General features: G+C 38.1%; 2 pseudogenes; one reads left to right on the top strand and one right to left on the bottom strand.

The window, feature by feature from the left end:
- Positions 1–5,009: 5,009 nt before the first annotated feature.
- Positions 5,010–10,671, bottom strand: LOC120514342 (annotated as a pseudogene).
- Positions 10,672–19,666: 8,995 nt separating this feature from the next.
- LOC120514341 lies at positions 19,667–22,403 on the top strand (annotated as a pseudogene).
- The last annotated feature ends 3,252 nt before the right edge of the window (positions 22,404–25,655 follow it).

The following is a 25,655-nucleotide window of genomic DNA, read 5'->3' as shown; positions in this document are numbered from 1 at the left end:
TTTTGAATTACAGGTCTTTGTTCTTGCTTGAGTCCATTTCATTCCTTCTGGCTCAAGACATCAGTAAAGTAACCTCTGGAAAGATGTCAGTTCAACATCTTATTTACACCTTTATCAGATGAAGTTCAGGCAGATCCTAGTTAGTAGTTTAGTCACTTAGTTTGGAAGTTCAATTGGGGGTTTTGTACAGCTAGAGGTTTGCTAAATATGCTGCCTTACAGGTCAGTTGTGCCCCTAAAGTCTAGACAAATGGGCAATGCCCATTTTGCCCTACAACGACACAGGACCTACTCTGTCTGATCTAGAACCAATAACAGTATTTGACTATACAAACATCATGCCTCTGATTAAACATGAAGGTGTTAGCGTGGGGAGAATTAGCTGCTTCAGGGCCCACTAGACTTGTCATTATTGAAGGAACAAAGAATTCTGCACTTAATCAGAATGCTCTTGAGGGTGATTCTGGTTATCTGTCTGAGAGCTGAAGCATAATTGGTTTAAGCAGTGAAACTAAACAAAAAATTACGTCTACAGCTGTATAGCTCAGGAGAAAGAGGATGAAAGTTTTGCAAGTGGCCTTGTGAAAGTTCTAATGTGAACCCAATGGAGATGTTGTGGAAGAAACTGAAATGTACAGCTCATCATTGCAAACCAGCCAGCATGTCTATGTTAAAGTATTTCAACAAAGAAGAATTGCCTAAAATTTGTCAGCTGTTAAGTGCAAGACTGATATAAAATTATAGGAAGTGTTTAATTGCGGTTATTGCTGCTAAAGGTTCTACAACCAAGTATCAAAACTATGGGGACAATTTTTTACATGGGTGAAATGAGTGTTGGATAATTTCATTCAATGATTAAACAAAGTAATCCATATAAAAAAAACAAGTCAGTTTCCCTATCTAATACTGCATTTTACTTACAATCTGAGGCCATTGATTTTGTAAAGTATACAAAAGCAGGCTATTATGAAGGAAACACATGCATTTCCACTACTCTTTAGTGGAGTAATGCTTAAATTTAGAATTTTGGCTCAATAGGTAACACTTGGATCTAATGCATGATTTTAATAGAGTCAAACCATTAATAACCTGGCAAAATTCTACCAACTTTAGCAGGTAAGTAAAACATTTATTATAGGTTTCAGTTTCCACATGTTTGTGAATATTAAAATCCTTAACCCTACATGATTTTGCTTTATAGCGAAGTCAGATAAAAGGCTGCCAAATTCAGTTATGAACCAGAATAACAAAAAAAAAAAAAAATGTCTTAGGTGGTCTGTGCATTTAGTACTATAGTTGTGATGGATTCTGTTTTAACTATTTCAGGATAGGTGTTATGCCAACCAATATAGTTGAGACCGGTGTCGACATTAGTCAACATCAAGGGGTAGAGAGCGGTAATCAGCTGTTACGTTAGAGTTCGACTCTCTTAGCAGTGTCCTGCTTGCAGTATGTGTTACAATAGTGCCATTGTTTAAAGCGTCTGTTGCTGGATACTGTGACCACTGCGGCCCACTGCGCAGACAGCTTGGTGACTGCGGTCACATTTTGCAGAAACAGATGACTGAAACAGTGGCACCAGTGTAACATATTCTGCAAGCAGTGTAATGTGGCAGTGCACGCTGTTGGCTGCCTCTAACATTACTGTACGTTCAAGGCTCATGGAGCATAAAACACAGTGACATTTGTCATAAATATTTAAATGTTGAGATGTATATGTGAAACCAGTCCTTTTGTGTGCTTTTTAGAAAACTGGATTTTTTTGGAAAAAAATTATTTAGCCTTGGGCCAAATCAGAAAAAAAAAAAATATCCCTCAAAGAGTTAATGTCATCTTCAGCACCTTTTAAAGAATGGAAATTGACCCAAATCTTTAGAAGTGATGTGTACTTCATCATACAGAATTATTTCAAGGCCACCTCCTTGAACAGTGCTTATCACTTCAAGAAGTATTTTAAAACAATTTGGTGCAACCTCAGCTAAAGGAATAGTGTTAACTAGGTTTTGTTAAGAAAACAAATATCAGATTTTGTACTTAATATACTGTATTATTCCCCAAAGCAGGTAATGTTTAACCTCCTTGCCATTAACCCCTAAGCGTGACTTAGGCTCAGAATGCTATGTAATTATGCTTAAACCCAAGTCAGGCTTGGAGTGACATATAATGTCAGTAGTTTGCTTTATAATTTTAAAGGGTAAGTTCGTTCAGTATTTTTCACGTTGAGGTCATTCCTTCACAAACATGGCATGTATGCATGTGCCGCATGAAATTAAGTTCTAAAGTTAAGAGTTTTGTGTAAATTAAAAAATAAATAAATAAATCTTTCCTGCACGTTTTACAGTGAAGAGTTTGGGCATAGCAGACCACTGGAAAATAAAGGCCCAAAATCTTTTGTGTGGAAAAAATAACTGACTTCAGCCAAAAGGCTTTCGGGACAGTATTCTGCTGCCATCCTCAGGATGAAATAAGGTGCTGCCAAAAAAAAGTATTTCTATGGTTTCTGCCACTTTATGGCAACTCTAAACTTCACTTGTGAATATCTAGGAGTGGGTGGAGCCTGCAGTACATAACACAGTGGCAAACGAAAAGCCATAAAGGCAGTTTTAGAACAAACTAAAACAACCATTTCTAAAATCAAGCAATAGTAATAATGGGAATTGGTCATCAGAATTTGTCACAAGAAGTGAAGAATGATAATGAAACTATACAACTTAACCACCATGATTTGCCCAGTGACATAAGTCATGTGAAGCTTCACCTTGGTGCGACAGTAGTTGAATGACAAAAGGTAAAATAATTGCGATCAAGTGCAAGTAAGACATTCATCCCCTCAGCACTGTCCACAGTGCAGCAACTGTCAATGTTTGTGCCAGGGCGAATACTGAAGTCGCTAACCGTTGCGCTGTGGCAACCTGAAATAACACAAGGGGCACATCGGTTGTCCCAGTCTGGCTCTGACATTCTACCCTTTAATGTGTAAGTAACAAAAAAATAATTAGAACCGTGCACAAAGAAACATTCTCCTACTGTCCCAGTTGCAACACTGGGCTGTGCGTTGGTGGCTTTCTCAAAAACCTCACACAGAGGATGTGTGCTAAATTTGCATCAATACAGCAGTGGAAACCAGACGTACCTTTTCTGTTGTATTTAAGTTGACATTTCAGTAGTGGATTGTTTCTCTTATACATAGTCATTTTTCTTGTTTGAAAAATATATTGGCTTGTTTTTCCTTTGGTAAACAAAAGCTAAGGAGGTTAACAAACTGTTTTAAATTGCAAATATGTTTTGGGCGAATTTTATGCTTTTTAGTTAATTCATTAATGCAGGTGGAGGATTCAATTTTAATTTGAATTATTTTTTGTATAGCAGTTCACTTGGAACTATTTTTCATAACTTGATTTTTGAGATGCCTTACAATATGCTTGTTTGTGCAGCATTTAATAAATGAACAATGGGATAAAAGACTGTCTGTATTTTATGGTGACACGGCTGCGTATTACACACATTTTGGGATAGAATAAAAGATCCCTTCCAGTCAGAACAGAGACCGTCATAACTTATCCAGGTATTTTCTAAAAATGATCCCAGTGATTAGCAAGTTTTATTCTCAGAATTTCACATCAGGGGCCTTGTGTACAAAATCTTGCTCCATTTCTATACTATCATTTTGCTTATGCTCAATAGGCAAAAGTGGAATACATGCAAAAAAATGGATTTATAAAACTCGTACCTGTTCCACGTGCCAGAGCAAGTTCTTTCCAAATCTGAAATCCAATTATGCATGTGTGCTAGTGCTTGTAGCCAGTCCCTGCCGCCTCCCACCAGTAATCAAAGTATGGCATACAATGCCTTTTTTTTTTTTGAATATTCATGATTTAATTCCCATATAAACCTGGCCATATTTCTGAGAGTGACATCTTTACCACAAACCATGTAAAAACAATGAAAATGGAACTAAAGTGAATGTGCAGTCGACCTATTACGGACTAAAGTGGAAAACCACAAAAACGTTCGATCTGCAGGAATCGCCACCACAAAAAAAAAAAAAATGCATGGTTTATACTCAGAACTGTGAGATATTAAGAACATTTTTATTGAACGTGTGAAAAAAAAGTAAATGTCAGTGTTGCACTACATGCATGATTCTTTATATTCAATGCACAACTTTAAAATGTCTTTAAATTGCTATCATGTTAGTGTTAGGGTCATCCGTCCAGATAGACGGTCCATGTTTCTGTGCCATTTTGTGCAGTACTGCACTTTTGCACAAGCTGTAACAATGCAGCAAACTCTTGTGAGTCTGTATGGCAGAGTGCCACCTACCGAGTCCAACCACCTCCATCCTCCTTTTACTGAGTCAATGGTTCGTTCCATCAGAGTGTGTATGGGATTATCTTTCATTATACCTCCTCTCTTGTGGTGTTTGCAGGTTGTGTGTTATATCAAGTAACGGGCAATGGCACATTAGCCTGTTTACACGAGTTTTTTTTAGGGGTCCCAATCATTATGACTTTCTTGTATACAAAATATAGGGAAAGTATTGTAATCATCCAAAGATTCAGTGTTGAAATTTTGATGAATCTTGACATTTTAGACCTCCCTGGCTTTCTCATGTATGAAGTGTAAGGGAAAGTACTGGAATCCTCCAAAATTCAATTTTGATGAATCTCGACGTGTTAGACCTCCCTGAGTCTGAAAATACCATTTTTCGAATCATGTCTGTGTGTGTGTGTAAACAAGATAACTTGAGTAATAATAATACATTTTAATTATACTGTATAGCAACTTTCCAATGCTCAAGGCATTTCATTTTAGAGTTTAAGAACGGCAGGGTATACAGTATAAAGTATTGTACTAAACCAGATAAATAAAGAGTAAGATAGTAAATTCAGAGAAAAGCCTAACAGACAACATAACTGATGGTCTAGCACCCACACACATACAGGTTACATGAGCATCTTGACAGAGAGGTAAACTGAGAGAAGGGTAATAAAGTCAAGTAGAGCTAAAAGCTTTCCTGAACAGATGAGTTTTGAGTTGTTTTTTAAAAGAATTCATGGAGTCAGCTGATCTGATTAATTTCGGTAGGTCATTCCAGAGTCTGGGCGCTATACAGCTGAAGACCCTGTCACCCATGGAGTGTAGATTAGTGAGGGGCACAAGAAGATAACCAGAATCAGAGGACCTTAGTGGGCGGACAGGCACATAGTGATGGAGAAGGTCACTGATGTAGTTTGGCGTGAGGTCATTTTAGGCTTTGTAGGTTATTAGTAGAATTTTATATTCAATTCTGTAAGACACAGGGAGCCAGTGAAGACGGAGCAGGATGGGTGTGATGTGCTCACTGCTGCTGGTTCAAGTAAGGACTCTTGCAGCCGAGTTTTGAATAAGCTGGAGCTGTTATATAAGAGTAGAAGGGGCACCTGCCAGTAGGGAATTACAATAATCGATGCTGGATGTGATAAAAGCATGGACAAGTTTCTCAGCATTAGAAAAGTAGAGGAAGGAGCAAACACGTGCTATGTTATGGAGATGAACGTAAAAGTTTCTTAATGTGATTTATGTGGGCTGAATAAGAGAGGGAGGAATCAAAAATTAAACCAAGATTCAGATGCAGGTCTGATGAGATCGCCACCAAGATGGACTGGGAAGGAGCTCATTTTATTAAGCTACACCTTAGTCCCAATTTGCAGGAGTTCAGTTTTGTTGCAATTTAAATTTTAAAGAGTTCTGCTCCATCCAGGTTTTAATTTCACTTGGGCAAGTTGTGAGCTGAGAAAGCTTTCACTTAGGTCAACCAATTTTGCATACAAAGATTTGGTACAAAACGTAGATTGCTATCAACTTTTGGGCTGTTTCTTTTAACCGGAAAAAGGTACTTTACCTTTTATTCATGTAACTTTATTCTTATAATAATTGTTCAATATATTATTGATTTAATTTGTTGTTAATGGTTCTTTAATGTACATACTATAAAAATAAAAACATTGTCTTGCAGTTTACTCCTCAAATATCCATCCCCATATCTGAGTATATCAGAAAGGCGAGGGGAGACCACTCCCGATTTTTTTTTTTGTTTGTTTGTTTGTTTGTTTTTTGTCTAATGATAATGACTGGCTTATAAGCACATTTAGACTTCCTCTTGGTGTTATCTGCTGAGTTGGAGCCTACATTACAGAAACCATCATGTAGAAATCATGCAATCTCTTTTCCGTTAAAGTTCTAACAACCGTAGGGTATTTAGCGATCGGCATTTTTCAGGGTGAACTGGCTGACTGGACCAAAATCTTGCAGTCACCCCTGAGCCATGTCTTACCATCTGCATGGGCTGGTATAGTTAAGATTCTACCCAGATAGATAGAAGCAGTTTTCTTACTGTCCGGGTAAGCAAGCCGAGGTCAGAAGGTAAATTTCAGTGATTGCTGGTTTTCCTGATGTAATCAGTGCAGTTGTCTCACACGTTGCAATAAAGGTACAGAATAAATTTGCTTTTGTAAACAGAAAGCAGTCTCGTTGAATTAATATACAAGTTATATGTGATGCTAAAATTCCTTTATCTTATTGGAAGCTGACTCCCATTACACTCTCATGCTGTGTGTGATGGTTGGCTCCTTGGTAACGCTGCCATCACCAGTTATGTTACACACACACACACACACTCTCTCTCTTTATAGGTAACACCAGTATGCTGCACACTAAGCCAATCGACATTAAGTGTTTCCATTAGGTGTTGTTTTAAACACTCATGTCAGATTCATTGAGGTAACATGTCAGCTAACTGTAATGTGACACTGCTCAGGATAAAGCAGGTTTAGAAAATAAATGTATTAATAATTAGTTTAAGAACATTGGAATGTGACAGAAGCATTATTGAAATGCACAGTAAGACAAGATATTCTGTTCACTTCAGTGTCCTGCTGCTTGGAGGCGCTAAACTAGCAACACAAGGGACTAGCGAATGGTCAAAACTTTAATCCTAGGCCACTTTTCATGCCAAGTTTGTGTTTTAGAAATATCAACTGTAGTATAAGAAATGACTTACTGTATGAATATTTCCAACAATAATCAAGTTTAATAGGTGAGACCCCAGATAACTAGTAGTAAAGGGAACCTAATCTGTGTTGGTCCACAACCCCTCTTTGTATCCTTGGTAGGAGTCCAGATGCAATTGAGGTTTGTTTTCATTTTGCTTTGGTGCCCAAAGAAGTTAATTTTCTCTTTAATACTTCGGGTTGCTGCAAAACAGTATCATTACTGCCAGAGTCGTAATATGGTAGATAATTCATCAGCAGCTAAGAAGTCCTGCTTAGCCTTGATGTTGGCACTTAGGACACTGCTGCATTTGCAGAGTTTTGAATTCTAGTATTTTACGGTATGGAATTGCCCATTATTAGTACTGTTTAGTGTCAGTCTCGACAGATGTGCTACTGAGAGCTGAATATTTTTTTAGGTCTGAATTGGTGGCCCTGCTGAGGGACTAAATTCTGACTTCATAGTCCCACATCTCACCCTGGGGCCAAATAAGTATCGCCAAATACCTGTGGCTAAAGTGGAGCCTGAAGTGACGGAAACCAAATCAGGAATGGTGAATTGCTTAAGTAAACTGACTCAGTCCAATTTTTGGTTTATCTAATTGCATTCAGGTCTGCCAGAGTGCATATTTTCCCCACTAACAACAACAACAACAACAACATTTATTTATATAGCAAATTTTCATACAAACAGTAGCTCAAAGTGCTTTACATATTAAAGAATAGAAAAATGAAAGACACAATTATAAAACAAAATAAATCAACATTAACATCGAATAAGAGTAAGGTTCAATGGCCAGGGGGGACAGAAAAACAAAAAAACTCCAGACGGCTGGAGAAAAATAAAATCTGTAGGATTCCAGACCATGAGACCGCCCAGTCCCCTCTGGACATTCTACCTAACATAAATGAAACAGTCCTCTTTGGATTTAGGGTTCTCACGGAAGGGCTTGATGATGATGATGGTCACGTAGACTTCTTCCTTTTAATCCGTCCATCATTGTTGGAGCATCATGAAGCTTTGAGTAGGTGGAGGTGGCGCAGGCCACCATCACAAAGAAACCGGAAAAAGAAACAGAAAAGAGAGTAGGGGTCAGTACGGATTTTAGAGCCACCACAAATAGTTATTATGATGAAACTCCAAGTATGTGTTGTCATGCATAGACATAAAATTACTAGATGCCGCATGACCAGCAGCATCGTACATCAATGTCGCTGCCATACTGTGGAGTGAAGTAATGGATAAAGATGCCTCACACATGTGCAGTTTGGGATTGTACAAACCTCTGTATTCTCTAAACCAGATCCTGGGGGATTACATTTCATAGGTAAGGCTGAACAATTGTTTTGGATATATTTGGCCATTAGCTAAAGAATTATTATAAAATGGGATTTTCTAAGGCAGGGTAAGCTAGCAAAGCTATGCATTTATATGCTCAAGTGAGCCTCCAATCAACGTTTTGGCTAAACATATTTGGTCACTAACTATGTAGATTATTGTTGGCTGTTAACATTTCACAAACTTTGAAAGTTTCCCAAAGAAATCCACCTCAGGAAGCAGTGGGAGGAAGCCCTTAGCAGGATTTTGAGAAAGCTGTCCTGTGATGTGTGCCATGCTAGTTTGGTAGCAGATGCTGTACTGGCATCATATGATCAAAGCTACCACTCACTCACATTAAAAAACAAAGGACGTCTGATGATTCCTTCTGGGGGTACAGTCAAGGTGGTCAAAGTAGCTGAGCACGTTATCCGACAGTCAACATTAAGGCAAGCTGTCAGTGTATCTTTGATCAATCAGTTTGTTTGGGCTGAGATTGGTTCAGATGTGTTTTTTCTCATGGAGCACTTTGAGGAAACACAGTTTGAAATTGACAACCATCATTTTATGCTCATGTCTTTAGTTGTGTCTGTCTTCCACAAACTAAGGCTGCACCATATTGCCAGACTGAATACTCTCAAATTACAGAGTGGCAACACACGGAAAAAGCTATGTAAGACAGTTCTGTTTCAAGGATTTTAGATCCTATCCTGTATATATTTAAGTAACCACATTGTGTGTGTGTGTGTGAGGGAGAGATTGAGAGAGGAATGAGTGAAATGTTTTCAGAAATTATTACGCCAATTTGTATACAATAATATTTTTTATTTTTGTCATTGAGTGTATCTTTTCACTGTTAAAAGAAAGACCAGACTGCCAGTTGCAGTCTTACTATTTTGACTTTCAGACAGTGGTCATTTTTTTGTCTCAATAATTAATAAGAAAGGCACCTTTTAAATAAAGTGAATTATTAACACTCAAGGTCACCTTACAATAAAATTAAACATTAGTAAAATTAAAACAAGAGAATGGAAAATCAAAAAGCAATAATTAGCAAACAAACAAAGATAACTGGCAGTAACAGTGCAGAATTCACAATTGGTATGCCAGTTTGAAAAGATACATTTTGAGGGCAGTTTTAAAATGTGTGATTGAATCGAGCTGACGTATATGAGAGGGAAGAGAATTCCCGAGTTGAGGAGCACAATGAGAGACGCTCGAGCTCCCATAGCACTGAGTCTGATGTGCGGTACAGAAAGTCGAGCTGCAGATGAGGATCTGAGTGAGCGAGAGGAGTGTAAGTCTGGAGGAGATCAGTGAGGTGGGAGGGAGCAAGGCTGTGGAGAGCTTTAAATGTTAAGAGCGGTATTTAGTATTGTATTCTGTAGTTAACAGGGAGCCAGTGAAGTTGAGAGAGAACAGGTGTGATATGTTCAGTGGATTTAGAACAGCAGGTTATTATCCTTGCTGCAGAATTTTGAAGTAGTTGTAAGTGATGGATAAGTTTTTGTGAGATGCCAGATAGAATAGCATTACAGTAATCTATACGTAAGGTGACTCGGGCATTAACCAATACTTCAGTACTGTGTTGTGTAAGAACAGGACGAAGTCTAGAAATGTTTCAGAGATGGCAGTCCGAGATATGTTACTTTTATGGGAGGAATTGTGTAATAATAATTATTATAATCATTATTTAGTAATTGCCATTATTAGTGTATAAATGGATATAAATAATTTCATTTAAACGATTTGCCAAAATCTGTTGTATGTAAACGATACTGTTTTAAACGTTATTGTTTTTTCATCAGAAAACCCGGTTTCCACGTCTACCTGTATTAGGTTAAATGGCACTTTTGCCACTCACAATGTGGTGGATGCACTGATGTATCATGTCGACTAGGCGTCTATCTATATATGTCTATGCATCAGAGGATCACCTTCCACTCTCATCTCCAGGACTAGAGAGTGTGCCGGTGTTAGTCATATCCTCTTCCTTTCACTCCAAGTGCCAAGAAAACACCCAGTGAGGGCAACTGACTCCACCCCATATATTGCTCAGAAAATTTTAAAGGCACACTAAAGTGATCAAAGTCTAACACCAAGTCAGTTAAACTTCAGGGATATCAGTCTGTCCAGTTAGGAATCATAAGAGCTTGTGAATCAACTTCACCTGCTTTAGTGCAAATGAAAGTGACAACAACAATACAACCTCCAAAAAGGGAATGGCTTTACAGGTGGTGGCCACAGGCAGTTGCTCTCTTCTTATCCTTCCTGACTGATACTTCTCTAGTTTTGCTAGTGTCCATGTCACTGTTGGTGGCATGAGGCGGTACCTGCAGCCAATTCAGGTAGTATTCAGGCACAGGTAGTCCAGCTCCTCCAGGATTGAAACATCCATACGTGCTGTCACAGAAAGGTTTATGGTGTCTCCCAGCACACTCTCACTCACACTCTGTGTGTTAGGAGTGCGCACAGGCACATGGGGGCCATACACACTACTGAGTCACCTTGATGAAAAATCACACAAGTTGGATCAACCTGTGATTTCAATTTTTGACTTCAAATAAATACATAAATCATGAAGTAAATACACACTGAATAACAAAATGAATATAGGATCAACACAAAGGAATTAAAAAAAAAAAAATTAATAGCATACTTTTAAACTTAAAATAATAACCTGACCTTTTAACAAAACACTACTTGAGCAAGTACAACCTGAATTTGAATGCCTTCCAAAAAGGCAAGTTGAAAAGAAGGCAGTAAGAGAAAAAGCCCAATGTATTAATTCTCATGTTGACAAAGCATATGAGACACAGACGTGTTAAAGTAAAATTAAACGATTAAAATCTCTGTTGACTTTGAATGCACTGCTAAACACTGACTTAATTGAAAGAAAAACCATCTCTTAAATGGGCATACATTAAAACTTATGTTAAAACTCTGCACATGCCATCCTCAATTGTTCATTATCGTCATCAACTGGGCGGTCTCTTGGTCTGGAATCCCTGCAGATTTAATTTTTTTTTTTTTCTCCAGCCGTCTGAAGTTTTTTTTTTTGTTTTGTTTTTTTCTGTCCACCCTGGCCATCGGACCTTAGTTAATGTTGACTTATTTTTATTTTTTATTGTGTCTTCTATTTTTCTATTCTTTATTTTGTAAAGCACTTTGAGCTACATTTTTTGTATGAAAATGTGCTATATAAATAAATGTTGTTGATGTTATCAGCAATCTTATAATTATACTCTGCACAAGTGTTTTTCAACTGGTGCGCAATGAGAGCTCTCCAGGTGTGATATATAGGAGTGCCTCTATGAGTGCGCAAAGGGACGAAGAAGCTGGAAAAATGCATCCGAAGTGCTCATTAAGTGCTGTGTCTGCGGACGCCAACCTCCAAACTGCTTTTTTCTTTATTACATTTTTTTTGCAGGCGTCTCTGATAGTCTCGCCCCTTCAGACAGTTTAACGCATCTAAGAGATTTAATGCTTTGGTGGTTGGTGCCTTGGGATTTTTTGGGTTACAAAATGTGTGCCAACACAGAAAAATGGTTGGAAAACACCTTTGCTCCTGGCAAGCTGAAAATGTTTTCTGTGGCAGCTATCTCACTTAAAAACTGACACTGTGCATTACTTGGGTGGCTATGTTGCATTCTTTGCATAAATTAGCGAAGATACTGCAAACTGGAGTAGTGGGTAGGGATAATCATTACACATCTATTTTGTAGTTATAGTAGGACTGTAAGCTACCTGGCAGTCTGGTGAGTTAAATACACTGGTACAGGAGACTTATTTTTGGTTTTAGTGCCACTCAACTTAAACGTATTTTGCAAGTATGTGATATGACATTGGCTCGATCTTCTTACAGAAGCATGACATAAAAAAAGAAAAGGGAGAGAGTAATTTTTACCTTCCTTACTTTTTTTTTTTTTAGTATTGCTCCAGGACTACTATGAACACCCCTTCTTCCCACTCCCCTGCTGTGTCCCCTATGTCGGTATGTATAAATCAAGGAAATTAATACCAGTACAGCGTGCTGGCATGTGTCAAGGTCTTGTGAAATGTGTAATTTGAAACTTTAAATAAATTTTATTTCTCAAAATTTTTAAAGGTAGTATATAAATACAGTACTGGATGTGTATGTAATTCTTTAGGTTCACACAACTTTTTTGTATTATTGTTTTGTAATGTAACAAAAAAAAGAAATGACTTGAAAATGCCGCCCTGACCAAAGCACTGCCTGAGGTGATCGCCTTGTTACCGGCCCGACATAACTAAATTTTTTAACGTGTTAAACGGGCCACATTAATTGCAAAATTAACGTGTTAACTTTCCATGGCCTGATATAAATATATACATACACACATACACATATAGTACTGTATATGCAAAATTACAACATTTCTATTTTACAATGCAAAAAGCAACAAAAGGTAAAACTTAATCCATCCAAATCGTTGTTTAATTCCGTATTTTCCAACTCTAATTACATTTATTTAATGTGTATTAAATATTTCACAAGTATTAACACAATTTAAATAAAACCGAAACCATGTAGGTTTAATTTCTTATTTCTTTATCATGTAAAACAATGTAATTGTATACATGTTCAAGATGATCTCTGCTTTTCGTGATCTCATGCTCCCAGCCCCTAACAACATGTAAAGTTATTGTTAACATTCAGTAATGTACTAGGAGTGTCCGTATATTGTAAATATTTTGCAGGAGCTTATTTTTAACCTAACTTTTTTTATTCATCCCCCAGATCTAGGGCTCCAGAGCAGCTTTACAAGTAACAAACATCCCTTGATAAAGTGGGGATAAACTGATAGGAAAGCCGATACACCCCATGTATAAAGAGGTGCTAAGATCAACAGGACAATCTGCAAAACACCCCTCTTAATGAAGTGGTGTTCAGAGTAATGGAGGACTCGACACGAGTCAGAAATTACTGATGGTGCTAGTTGATTGGAGGAGGTAATAAAGTTCTGCATATTAAGTGTCATGTGATGTATTAGATAAGGTAATTAGACAAAGTATAAAAGCAGATGAATTGTTTAATTGATTAGTCTGTAGACTTTGACATTTTTGCATAACTAGGCAAGTAAAGAAATGTTCTGCATTCTCACCTGGACTCCATAACTACCTTTTTTGAAGACAGAAGAAAGTTTTTTCCACGACAGGATCGTAAAAAAATGCTTTTTAGTGGAGCAGAATGAATGTTTATATTAGAAACAAAGCATTGCCATGTCTTCACTTGTAAAGGCAGATTTTAACTTATAGTGAAAGCATTCTGCCAGCGGTGCAAACCCTGAAAAAATTCATCTTGTATCAATAAAACAAAGTCATTTCAGGTTTTCCAAGTCCCCAGTGTGCCACCTTCATTTGTGTCACATAACCCCTGTCCCCTGGGTAAACAAATAACATTTTTTTTAACATTTATAACAACTTTACCTTTCACCTGCTTTAACCTGTGCCCGCCAGTTCTTGCTGATCTTATTCTAAAAGTGCAGCTGGCATCCTCTTATTTCGTTCTGTTTTTTATCTGAAGTGATGTTCTGTGTGTCATTTCAGCTTTGCTCACATTCGGCTCCTTCAGTATCTTTTTATAGCTACTGTGGTCCTTCGTGACGTCTTACTGGTTTTATTGTCTTTGCCATCACCAGTGTGTCATACTTTTTCTTGATTTCTTTATTCTTTTTATCACTGGCTGAAGATGGCAGTGTGCCAGCTAGATTTGTTTGCCTTTCACTACTAATATACACTTTCTGCTTATCTTTTTACCTACTTATACATTTTTATTTAATATAATCACATTTTCCATTTGTGTCATTTTTCTCCAGGTTTACCTATAAGGATTTTTCTGTGTAGCGTTTATCTGTTAATCCACCTAAAGTGTTCTCTGAAAATATAATGAACTTGCATTTTCAACTACAGTAAATTGTTTATATAAGTTGAAAACAGTTTCGGCTGTGGCACTGATTTTGGGTGACACCTGCAGTACTCTGAAAAAGGTTACATGAAACAAAACTCTGGCAAGTACAGGTGCTTTCAAAATTATTGAAAAACTAAAAAAATATCAAAGATTTCTTATAAAGAGTAAAAATCGAAAGCAAATCACTGTTTGTTTGTGACCCCCTTTTGCCTTTAAAACTGCGCCAGTTCTCTTAAGTTCGCTGTTGTGTACTTTTATGAGAAGATCGTCTAATGGTGGTGATTGTGTTCCAAGCATCGTGAAGGTGAGCCCAGATCTCAGTCCAGTTGACAATCTGCGAGTGGACTTGACGAAGGCCATTCACTCACAATTCTCATGCAGCCTGACAGAACTTGAGGAGTTTTGTAATGAAGACCGGAGAGAAATTGCATTCCTTCAGTTTCTTAATGACTGATTTCACTGAACTCCAAGGATATTCACGGCGACTTGGATATTTTCTTGTGTCCATCCCCAGATATTTTTGTCATTTTTTCATGGAGTTCTTTGGAATGTTCTTTTTTTTTTTTTTTGTTCGTTGTGTAGGTTGAGCCTCCTAATACTAACCTACTACAAGCTGGACCTTCCAGATAAGGAGCATTTATACTACAATCAATTAAAACTCCAGATCTTACTCTGTGACTTCTAAAAGCAGCTGGGTGCACCAGCAAGGATTCATGTGTGTCATTTTAAAACTGGTGAGCACTTATACCATCGACTGCTTTGTGTTTTATATTTGTAATTAATTTGGACTACTTTGCAGACATCAGTTTCTGTTTTGATTTTAAAGAGCCTGTGCACTACCGGGGTGCATATAGCCGCCCTAACCCGATACAGACAGGCAGAGACACGAGCTCAGCACAGCATTTGTTCATTTATATCTGGGGAAGCGTTTCTTAATTGCTCCCCAAAGCACAGTACAATAAAGTACACACAGCACAATTCACAGTCCTTCCGCCTCCACTTCATTTCTGCCAAGCTTCGTGCTTCTTCCGCCTCCTTTTATTCAGCATCTGGAGATGCTCCAGGTGGCTCATCAGCGTTACCTGGAATCACTCCCAGGTGTGGTGGAAGTCCCCTGTAGGGCTCTGCAGCTCCCACAGAACCCAACAGGGCTGTACCAAACTCCAACTCCCAGCATGCCCTGCAGGAATCCGTGGTGCCACAGCTGCCCAGGAGGGCTACCTTCTAGCGTGGCTGTCCGTCACGAGCCTTTTTCTGTTGCTCAGCATCAAAAAAGCCAAACTAAATCTAGTAATCTAATATTTAAATACAATTAGTTATTCACAACTTAATTTGTAAACGATTTAATGTCCTGATAGTATTACTGTTTCTCATTTTTTTGTCCTTTTGCTAGTCTGGCTTGATTCTTGCAGGTACACCATTCCAATTACAGGATGTCAACTGAGAGTTGGAATTAAAAAAACAAAAAAACATAAAGTGAATTCAAAAGCAGAAATTCTCTTTGTCTTTTGAACTAATACGGATGCTTTTCTGTTCTGTGTTTTGGTTTTCTGCTATAGCACTTGGTGCCACTGCTACACTGCAGTTTTTATTCCTAATAAGACACCAGAGAGGGCAGAAGCCTTGAAATCTTAGGATTCATGGATGGAAGGATGACTCTCCTCACGTTAGCTCCCAGTTCACTAAAAAAGCGTTCTACTCTCATCTTCTAATTCAACAAACTCTCCAACATTGAGCTGCATTGAGTGAATGGTGATTATGCAGTCTCTGTATATGTTGGGAGGGGTGGCGCAGTGGTAGAACTGGCCGCCATAAAATAAGGAGACCAGGGTTCTTGTCCCAGGTCTTCTCCACGTGGAGTTTGCATGTTCTTTCCATGTGTGTGGGTTTCCTCCAGGTGCTGTGTCTTCCTCCCGCAGTCCAGAGACATGCAGGTTAGGTGGGTTGGCGATCCTAAATTGGCCCGGGTGTTTGTCTGTGTGTCTATTTGTGTAGACTGGCACCTTGTCTGGGGTTTTTTCACAAATTTGTGCCCTATGCTAGCTGAGATGAGCTCCAGCAGACCCCCATGACCCTGGTCAGGAGAAAGCGGGTTACAAAATGCCTCACTGATTGTATACGTTGGTTTGGACAGCGTTAACACAAATCATGGTTCAGTGTTTAAAAATGTTTATTACATTTCAGTTACATCAAATCGTGTGATTGAGTTAGGCTAGTCAGTTTATTTCAGGGACCTGCATTACATTTATATGTTTATGGGGCTGCTTTTGTTACAATTGGGATTTTGCAATTACCGTCACTGTATCAGTTAAGCTGACAGATCAGATACTGATGTGCAAGGTTGTAGTGACACGGAGAGTCCAGTGGATCTACTCTGGTCTTTTCATCTTGGCTTTCTCCCCACCATGCCCTGAGCAAATGTCCCCCACGTAGATGGCATCTATACACAAATTAGATCACTACTTCTGGAGAGGGTGCAAGAACGAATTCTTTGTCACCAAATATATATCATTGTATATACAGTATTCTATAAATTCATACTTATACTTACAATGTTATTTGTATTAATGATGATGTGACAGCTAATTCTTATTGGTAAACAGCAGTGTTGAGAATTTTTATATAAAAAAATAGTTTGATTATTATGTGTATATAAAGAACACTTCACACAATTGTGGAGAAAATTGATTTGTCTTTTCATCAGACATGATCATCTACTTAGAAACAACCATTCAGGGGAGGCTTGATTGCAGTCATATTAGATTTCTCTATTACCGAAGAAGATAAAGGTTATTTTAATAACATGGCACTAAAAAAGAAAAACAGATATTTTGTCATCTCTACATTTCCATATAATTTATTTAGGAAAAGATGTTTCTTCCCACAATCAGCAAGATAGTTTAATTTTAATTACATAAATTATTTACTGGTTTTGTAAGCATTTGTTGTTATATACACATTTAAATGCATTTTGTATTTAACTCTCTCTAGTCTGAGACTCCTTTGTGATTTTTTTTTTGGGATGCATCTTTTGGAATGAGAAGCTGATGCATTTTTTTCCTCTTTTTGTTTGATGTCTTCCTGTTTTAAGTGAATTGAGCAGAGAAAGCCCAGAGTAGGCCCTTTGGAAGGGGACAGAGAAGTAGGTGGGGGGTGGGAGGGGTCCTGCTTTCTTTTTAAGTTTAAGAATTACTGTCATGTGTCCATAATATGAAGAAACAGTTTCTAGCTGGTGCCACCCAGACTAGTGACAGGAGTAAAATACCAGCAATGGACACAGCATAAAGATGAAAGACGCCTCACGCCTGGACAAACTTGTTAAGAAGGCAGGCTCCATTGTAGGATTAAAGTTGGACAGTTTAACATCTGTGGCAGAGCGACGGGCACTAAGCAAACTCCTGTCAATCATGAAGAATCCACTACATCCACTTAACTGTGTCACTGTCCTGCTCCACTGACAGACTGAGGAGATCGTTCCTCCCCCACACTATGCGACTCTTCAATTCCACCCGGAGGAGTAAATGCGAACATTAATTTTATTTTAATTTTTTTCATTTTTATTACTATTTAATGTAATATTGTTTCTTTGTATCAGTATACTGCTGCTGGATTATGTGAATTTCCCCTTGGGATTAATAAAGTATCTATCTATCTATCTGAATACCCAGCCATACATTAACTGCAACATCAGACGGTAGGTGTGAGAAACGGCCACATAGTTGCCAGACCTCAGTCTTGTGATCTGTAAATAAATACCATCCTTGAATCTAGTGGTGCAAGGGGGCCTCATGTAAGAAACTTTGCGTGGATTCATGCGTGAAAATATAAGGGACAAAAAATCAGATGTTCAAATCCTGGTGTATGCACATTTCTACACAATTTACCCTTTATAAATCATAATCACATTGTAAATGTACAGTCGAACAAGCCCTGATGCTCATCAACCTCATACATATGCAGTCACAATGCTGCAGATGTTCACTGCCTGGGGGGCAGCCTTCCTCCTGACGTGTTGAGACCCTGCCACCTGCATTCAAGAGCATCTGCCTGTGCTCTGCGACTGAGCGTGTACGATCATGTGTGACATTATAACGCCTCTCATCTGTTCTGGGGATTTGGGAAAGGCTTGAGGTGCCAGCGTCTGAGTAAGTACCTGGTACATGCAATGACACCAATTTTTTATACAACGAATAGCATGAAACATATGAAAATACTGAGGATTGCCTCAAAATCTTCTTATATAATATGTTACCGTGGCTATTCGTTTGTTTGTCCAGGATTTAAAATCACTTGCAGCTTGCAAACCGTTTGACCTATTGAACTTAAATTTGGTATACATATATTACGTGACTTCTATTATCCCCTTTCGGGGTGATGATTGACATCCAAAGTTATTCCTCTTCTTATTTTTATTTTATTGTAGAATCAACTCTTGGCAGGGGCCAGCAGGTCGGCCGTGTAGCACACGCATATGGGTGCCATTCTCATCTCTACCACCTTCGTCATCACTTCCCCTACCTCTTCATATCTTAAGTCTTTAATCTGCCTCAAGAATGATTTAAGTGCCAGCTTACGTGAAAAAGTAAAGAAAGCGTAGTAAGTAATTGCAACACAAACACTGACTTAATCAGTTTTAATGCAAAAAGATGCAGATAAAAGAAGAGAAGAAGTGGGCTGCTAGGGTGGAGAAAAGAAGAGCTGCTCAGGAAGCAGCAAGCACATCAACCTCTGAGCAAATGAATGCTAAATGTACAGAGAAAGAATATGAAAACTATGAATGCACAAGTCAAGTGTATTCACTGCACGTTATTATAATAATAATAATTCATGTTATTTTATGTAGCAAACAAATGAATCACTGGTTGACCCAGGCCTGAAGACGTGGACTTTGTCGGCCTCATCTTGGCATCACATACGACTTGTGTGTTAATTGAATGTAACCTCTTATAGTTAATAAAAGCAGCTTCATTTTTGCTAGATGCCTTTATTGCAATATGAATGCAGTAAAGTGTTCTGATTATATTAGGAGAACCAGACACTGCTGTAAATTGCCATTTTATGTTGGCAAAAATGTTACACTTAATATATGCACACCTACACCAAGCGAAAACTGGAAGTCATGTCTCGAGATATTTGTGACCTCTCGATCAGTTCTCTGAGAAGTGACAACAGGTAGTCGATATAAACTGATGAGAAACCAGAGAAGTTTTTCAGTGAAAATGTACAGCATTGGTCCTTTTAAAGGAATTTACATCATATTCAACAATATTGAGGTTTAATATGTTTGTCACATCAACACATATTATAATAGCAGTTCAGAATAGCACCTGATGACTCCGACTCTTTCGATACACTAACACAATGTCTTACTGGTATTTCTGAATGGATGAATAGTAATTTTCTCAAACTAAATAAAGAGAAAACTGAAATCTTAGTAATTGGCAATAATGGATTCAATGAGGTTATCAGAAATAAACTTGATGCACTAGGATTAAAAGTTAAGACGGAAGTAAAAAATTTAGGGGTAACCGTTGACTGTAATCTGAATTTTAAATCGCATATTCATCAGACCACTAGGACAGCATTTTTTCACTTAAGAAACATAGCAAAAGTTAGACCTCTTATATCATTGAAAGATGCTGAGAAATTAATTCACGCTTTTGTTTGTTTTGTAGACTAGATTACTGTAACGCACTCCTCTCAGGACTACCCAAAAAAGACATCAATCACTTGCAACGAGTGCAAAATGCAGCTGCTAGAATCCTAACGGAAAAGAAAATCCGAACACATTTCTCCAGTTTTGATGTCACTACACTGGTTGCCTGTGTCATTCAGGATTGACTTTAAAATTCTGCTTATGGTTTATAAAGCCTTAAATAATCTCGCTCCATCTTATATATCGGAATGCCTGACACGTTATATTCCAAATCGTAACCTTAGATCTTCAAATGAGTGTCTCCTTATAATTCCAAAAGCTAAACTTAAAAGAAGTGGTGAGGCGGCCTTCTGCTGCTATGCACCTAAAATCTGGAATAGCCTGCCAATAGGAATTCGCCAGGCAAATACAGTAGAGCACTTTAAAACACTGCTGAAAACACATTACTTTAACATGGCCTTTTTATAACTTCACTTTAACTTAATACTGATACTCTGTATGTTCAATTCATCATAATAACTATTCACAGTGGCTCTAAAATCTGTACTGACCCCTACTCTCTCTTCTGTTTCTTTTTCCGGTTTCTTTGTGGTGGCGGCCTGCACCACCACCACCTACTCAAAGCATCATGATGCTCCAACATTGATGGACTGAAAGCCAGAAGTCTACGTGACCATCATCATCAGGTCCTTCCATGAAAACCCTAAATACAAAGAGGACTGTTTGACTTATGTTAGGTAGATTGCCCAGAGGGGACTGGGCGGTCTCGTGGTCTGGAACCCCTACAGATTTTATTTTTTTCTCCAGCCTTTGGAGTTTTTTTTTGTTTTTTCTGTCCACCCTGGCCATTGACCTTACTTATTCTGTTAATTAATGTTGACTTATGTTTATTTTTTATTGTGTCTTCTATTTTTCTATTCATTTTGTAAAGCACTTTGAGCTACATTTTTTTTGTATGAATATGTGCTATATAAATAAATGTTGATTGATTGATTGATTTATCTGATTTGTCTGCATTTCCTTCCTGTATTAAGGGTACCATCATTTTCCAGTTTCTCCAAAATGTTGTGTACAGATTGGGTCAGCATTTCTGTAAATATAAGCAAACTTTCGCATCAAGTTTTCTTTAATATATCCGGACTTTTGTGTGTGGAAGCTACATTTGCACATTTTGAGACTCTGTTCCTATGCAAGCTTTATGAATGAAGCTCCTGGACTGCTTTTGAAACAGAGGAGAGATACAAGCAATAGCTCAACCAGTGTTTCCCAGCCTCAGTCCTGGGGACCCCCTGTGGCTGCAGGTTTTTGTTTCAACCAGATTCCTAATCAGTGACAACACCTGATAACCCTACTCTCATTTAATTAGCTGGTATTATTTTTCTTTTATTCTACATTCAGAAAAGGACAGCAGCATGTTTTTTACATTTCTAAGACATTTAAAAATATTTCTGCTCTTGCTATAGATTTAAATGCTTAACTCTCTTTTGTTGATTTCATTATATTTGCACTTTTTCTGTGCAGTTTTTCCCCTTTGTTGTATCTTATTAGATAGATAGATAGATAGATACTTTATTAATCCCAAGGGGAAATTCACATACTCCAGCAGCAGCATACTGATAAAGAACAATATTAAATCAAAGAGTGATAAAAATGCAGGTATAACAGACAATAACTTTGTATAATGTTAACGTTTACCCCCCCGGGTGGAATTGAAGAGTCGCATAGTGTGGGGTCTCCTCAGTTTGTCAGTGGAGCAGGATGGTGACAGCAGTCTGTCGTTGAAGCTGCTCCTCTGCCTGAAGATGATACTGTTCAGTGGATTCTCCATGATTGACAGGAGCCTGCTCAGCACCCATCACTCTGCCACGGATGTCAAACTGTCAGCTCCATGCCTACAATAAAGCCTGCCTTCATCACCAGTTTATTATGTTATTATTATTATGTTATTAATGACAATTAAAAACATTTTTATATATATATATTACCAGACTTAGTTTTCTAATTTCTATATTGTTCCCAAAACACAGAACATGGGAAATAACACATCACTCAATTAGCCCAGGAGTCCAATTAAAAACAGAAGCTGATTGGAAACAAAAACCTGCAGCCACAGTGGGCCCCACAGGACCGAGGTCGGGAAACACTGAGCTAAGGTCTTTAATATTACCGTTTCCTTTTCTATAGTGGCACATGTTATGTGTGCCCCTAAATGAAGGACTGGAATTGCCCAGATAAGTCGCAACCAACAAGGACACCAGATATTTCTGTTGGACAGTTCAACTCAAGGAGTTCTGAAAAGATGAGAAGGGGAGGAGCCCTTCTGGTCACCTGACATACCCTTATAATTTTATCGTCTTGTCCTTCTCAGTTGCTCAACTTCCTGTTAAGTTTCATCATGTGGCAGAATGACAACGATGCTATTGCTATCTCTGCCTGCTTTCCTCTTATTTTGGAACGTACGTCATAACTCTGTCCTAATACAACTCCTTGTTGGCTGTTAAACTCACTAACGCTAGCTAATGAAGACTTTATTAAAATCATATTTTACACAAATTGATATTTCATAGAAATCAATGCATCTCCAGAGATATAAGCAAGAACTCTTTGGTGAAAATGTAGAATATATGTAGAATACGTCTCTAGAAGGAAATTAGAACTAATTAGTGAAATGTCTAAGACTAACCAAGAATATGCAGATGAACAATATTTTACACTTAAAAGGTTGTTGGTATAACCAGCTTTGAAACTTTAGAACTCAAGACCTACAGAGCAACTAGGTTATAAGCCACATCACTGATCTTATGAGCACAGAGAGAACCTAATAAGATATTAGCACAACAAATACGTAATAAGGAAGTGTGGAGTTCTGTTGTAAAGATTAATGACACCATTGGAAATAAGAGTATTGAATATAAAGAAATAACTATATATTGAAGGAATAACTGAAATCTCTAAATGCTCACTGAGCAAATTATTAGGAATGCTATACTAATACTGGGTAAAGGGCCTCCTTGTGTTCTCAAAATAGCCTCAATTCTTAATGACATGGATTCCACAAGATGCTGCAAACATTCCTTTGATCCATGTTGATTTGACTACATCAACCAATTTCTACAGATTCCATATTGGATTTTTGAAAAAAGGCAGTTTGGGTACATGGATTCTTGATCTTGCTGACAAATTCTGAACCTACCACCTTTGTAAAAATCGAGTTTCGTCAGACCATTTAATGGTGTGGGTTGGCTCCACTTTACCAGTTGTATTCCAGGAGCCTCTGGATCCCTTCATCGCCAATAACATTCCTGAGTATGAGCCAGCAGATGAGGACACAACACACAAACATAGCAAGAGTTAAAACAATCATACATCATAACAGTGTTCAAAATTAAGTGCAGTGGTCTCTTCAATGAATAAATAATTCTTTAAAAACACATGACAGTTCGTGAGATTAAAAATCAGAATTAAAAATTAGAGTAAATCAACAGTAATCAGGTCCTTCATGCTCTGTCAGCTGAGGGAAGTGCAACTTCCTCTTCGTCTCCCCAGCTCACCCATTCTGTGGTTCTCACCTTATGACCCCCATCTTGGATGCCTTGATTGGCATTGACCAGACCACTCAGGGTTGGTTGTCTTCCCATCTTCTTTCTCTCTCCCCTGAAGTACTTTAGATCCCTGGGGTAGGATTTCTTCTCGATTGCACCGACTCCTCACCAATATTGAGTGGGGACGATCCACCCCTTTAGCATGAATCCTTTGCTTCTTCATGGGGCTCACACCCGCACTACCCTTCACTGCATTTGATAGCTGGGTTGACCTGCCACTTCCACTCAATGCTGTTCTCACAGCTCTGTTTTTTCTTTTCTTTCTTTCTTTTTTTTTATGCCACTTCCCACTTATAGTATATGCCTTCATTGGCACAACGCCTCAATCACACACAACAGAAAGCCAATGAAGTAATTGAGACAGACCATACCCTCACATGCAGGTGCGTCTCGCCTCAGTTACCTCACTAACCTCCCACAGCTCCACAAGCACACACACCCACAGAGATCGAGCCATCCATTCAATTATTTATTTATTTAAAAACAGGCCACTCACATGTTAAGCCGCAGACCTGCTATACCACAGACCATGCTACGTTTTTTCCGTCTTCAGCTGCTCAGTTTTGGTGAGCCTTTGCCTACTGCAGTCTCAGCTTTCTGTTCTTGGCTGACTGGAGTGAAGCCCAATGTGGTCTTTTGCTGTTGAAGACCATCTGCCTGAAGGTTTCGATGTGTTGTGCATTCTGAGGTGCTATTCTGTTCACCACTGTTGTACAGAGTGGTTATCTGTAGCCTTTCTGTTAGCTCAAACCAGGCTGGCCATTCATTCACCTCTGCCTTCTCTGCAACAAGACGTTCGCATTCACAGAACTGCTGCTCGTTGGATGTTTTTTTGTGCCACTGATGCAAAATTTGCTGCTTAGATAATTGCATGGATAAGTGGTTGAACATATGTTCCTAACAATTTGCTCACAAAATGTATATCTTAGAATGTATACAAAATCCCTTCATATTTTTAACACATACTGTAGTTACTGTCTAATAATCAACATTTGTGTGGAAAACTTTTTGGCAAAATCAATTTTTGATGCATATTGATGACACTTCAAAAACAATATTCCTTAAACACCATATTATGCTCAAAATGTCTACTCAAGCAAAGGAGATGGGGAAATGAGTCTTCACCACTACATAGTGAGTGCAACAAAAGTCAGAAAGTCAAATTCTTACTTTCTGTACAATGTTAACAGAATTGGTGTCTCTTTTTAATATTACTTGTATGCAGATTGTACTGCTGACCAAAGTGTCTGGTGGTGTAGGGCTTTGATTCACCCTAAATCTTTACAGTATTACGTTATTATTTCCAGAATTACATTTTTTTTTAGTTGTCGTCAGTCTCAAGTGAACAGGCCTACAGGTAATTAATGTGTTTGCTTTCACTGTTTTTCTGTGGCAGCCTAATGCCTTGAGCTACTTTAGTAGTGATCCCTTACAAAGTTTCAGAGGAAATGGCTTTAGGGTTTGGGAATGTGAAATGGCACGTGATAGTAATGGACACAACAGTCATTTGACATTCTTCTTATCATTACAGGAAACTAAAATGGAACTCGCTAAAAATTTTTACCAGCTATGTCCCTCACCCTCTTGTTGCTTAGATTCCATAATAAAACTTTGCTCACATCAGTAAGTCAAAAACAGCGTAGACACAAAAAACAAAATCAGATTTATAAAACCGTATGAACGCCAGGTCCCATGTCAAGTTCCGTTATAAATTTCAAATGAACTTAAAACTATGTAGTCATGCAAGTGCTGCTCGTCACCTTATACCAGTAATCATGTATAGTTTAAAAACGCCCTTTATGAATATTCATGACCTAATCACCATATAAATTTGGGCGTGTTCTTGAGTGACGAAATTTTAAACCATGGAGGAACACAGTAAACAAATCTTCAGTGAAATGAACTTGAGGTGTTACTGACAGCTGGCAGTGTTTAAGGAGTAGCCAGGGGGTCTAATGTATGCACTAGATTAGTCACAAATAAAGGGAATTTTTTTTTCCAGTTTCTAAAGCCACATTAAATTTAAACATTTTAATTAATTATTCTGACACAGTGATGCAGCAGTAGCATTGCTGTCTCATAGTAAAGAGTCGGAGAGTCGAGTCAGAGGGTTTGCT

The sequence above is a fragment of the Polypterus senegalus genome, chromosome 14, assembly GCF_016835505.1.
Source record: "Polypterus senegalus isolate Bchr_013 chromosome 14, ASM1683550v1, whole genome shotgun sequence".
In the NCBI taxonomy this organism is placed as follows: domain Eukaryota; kingdom Metazoa; phylum Chordata; class Cladistia; order Polypteriformes; family Polypteridae; genus Polypterus; species Polypterus senegalus.
Note: the sequence above shows the minus strand (reverse complement) of the source record. Positions and strands in the feature narration are given on the sequence as shown.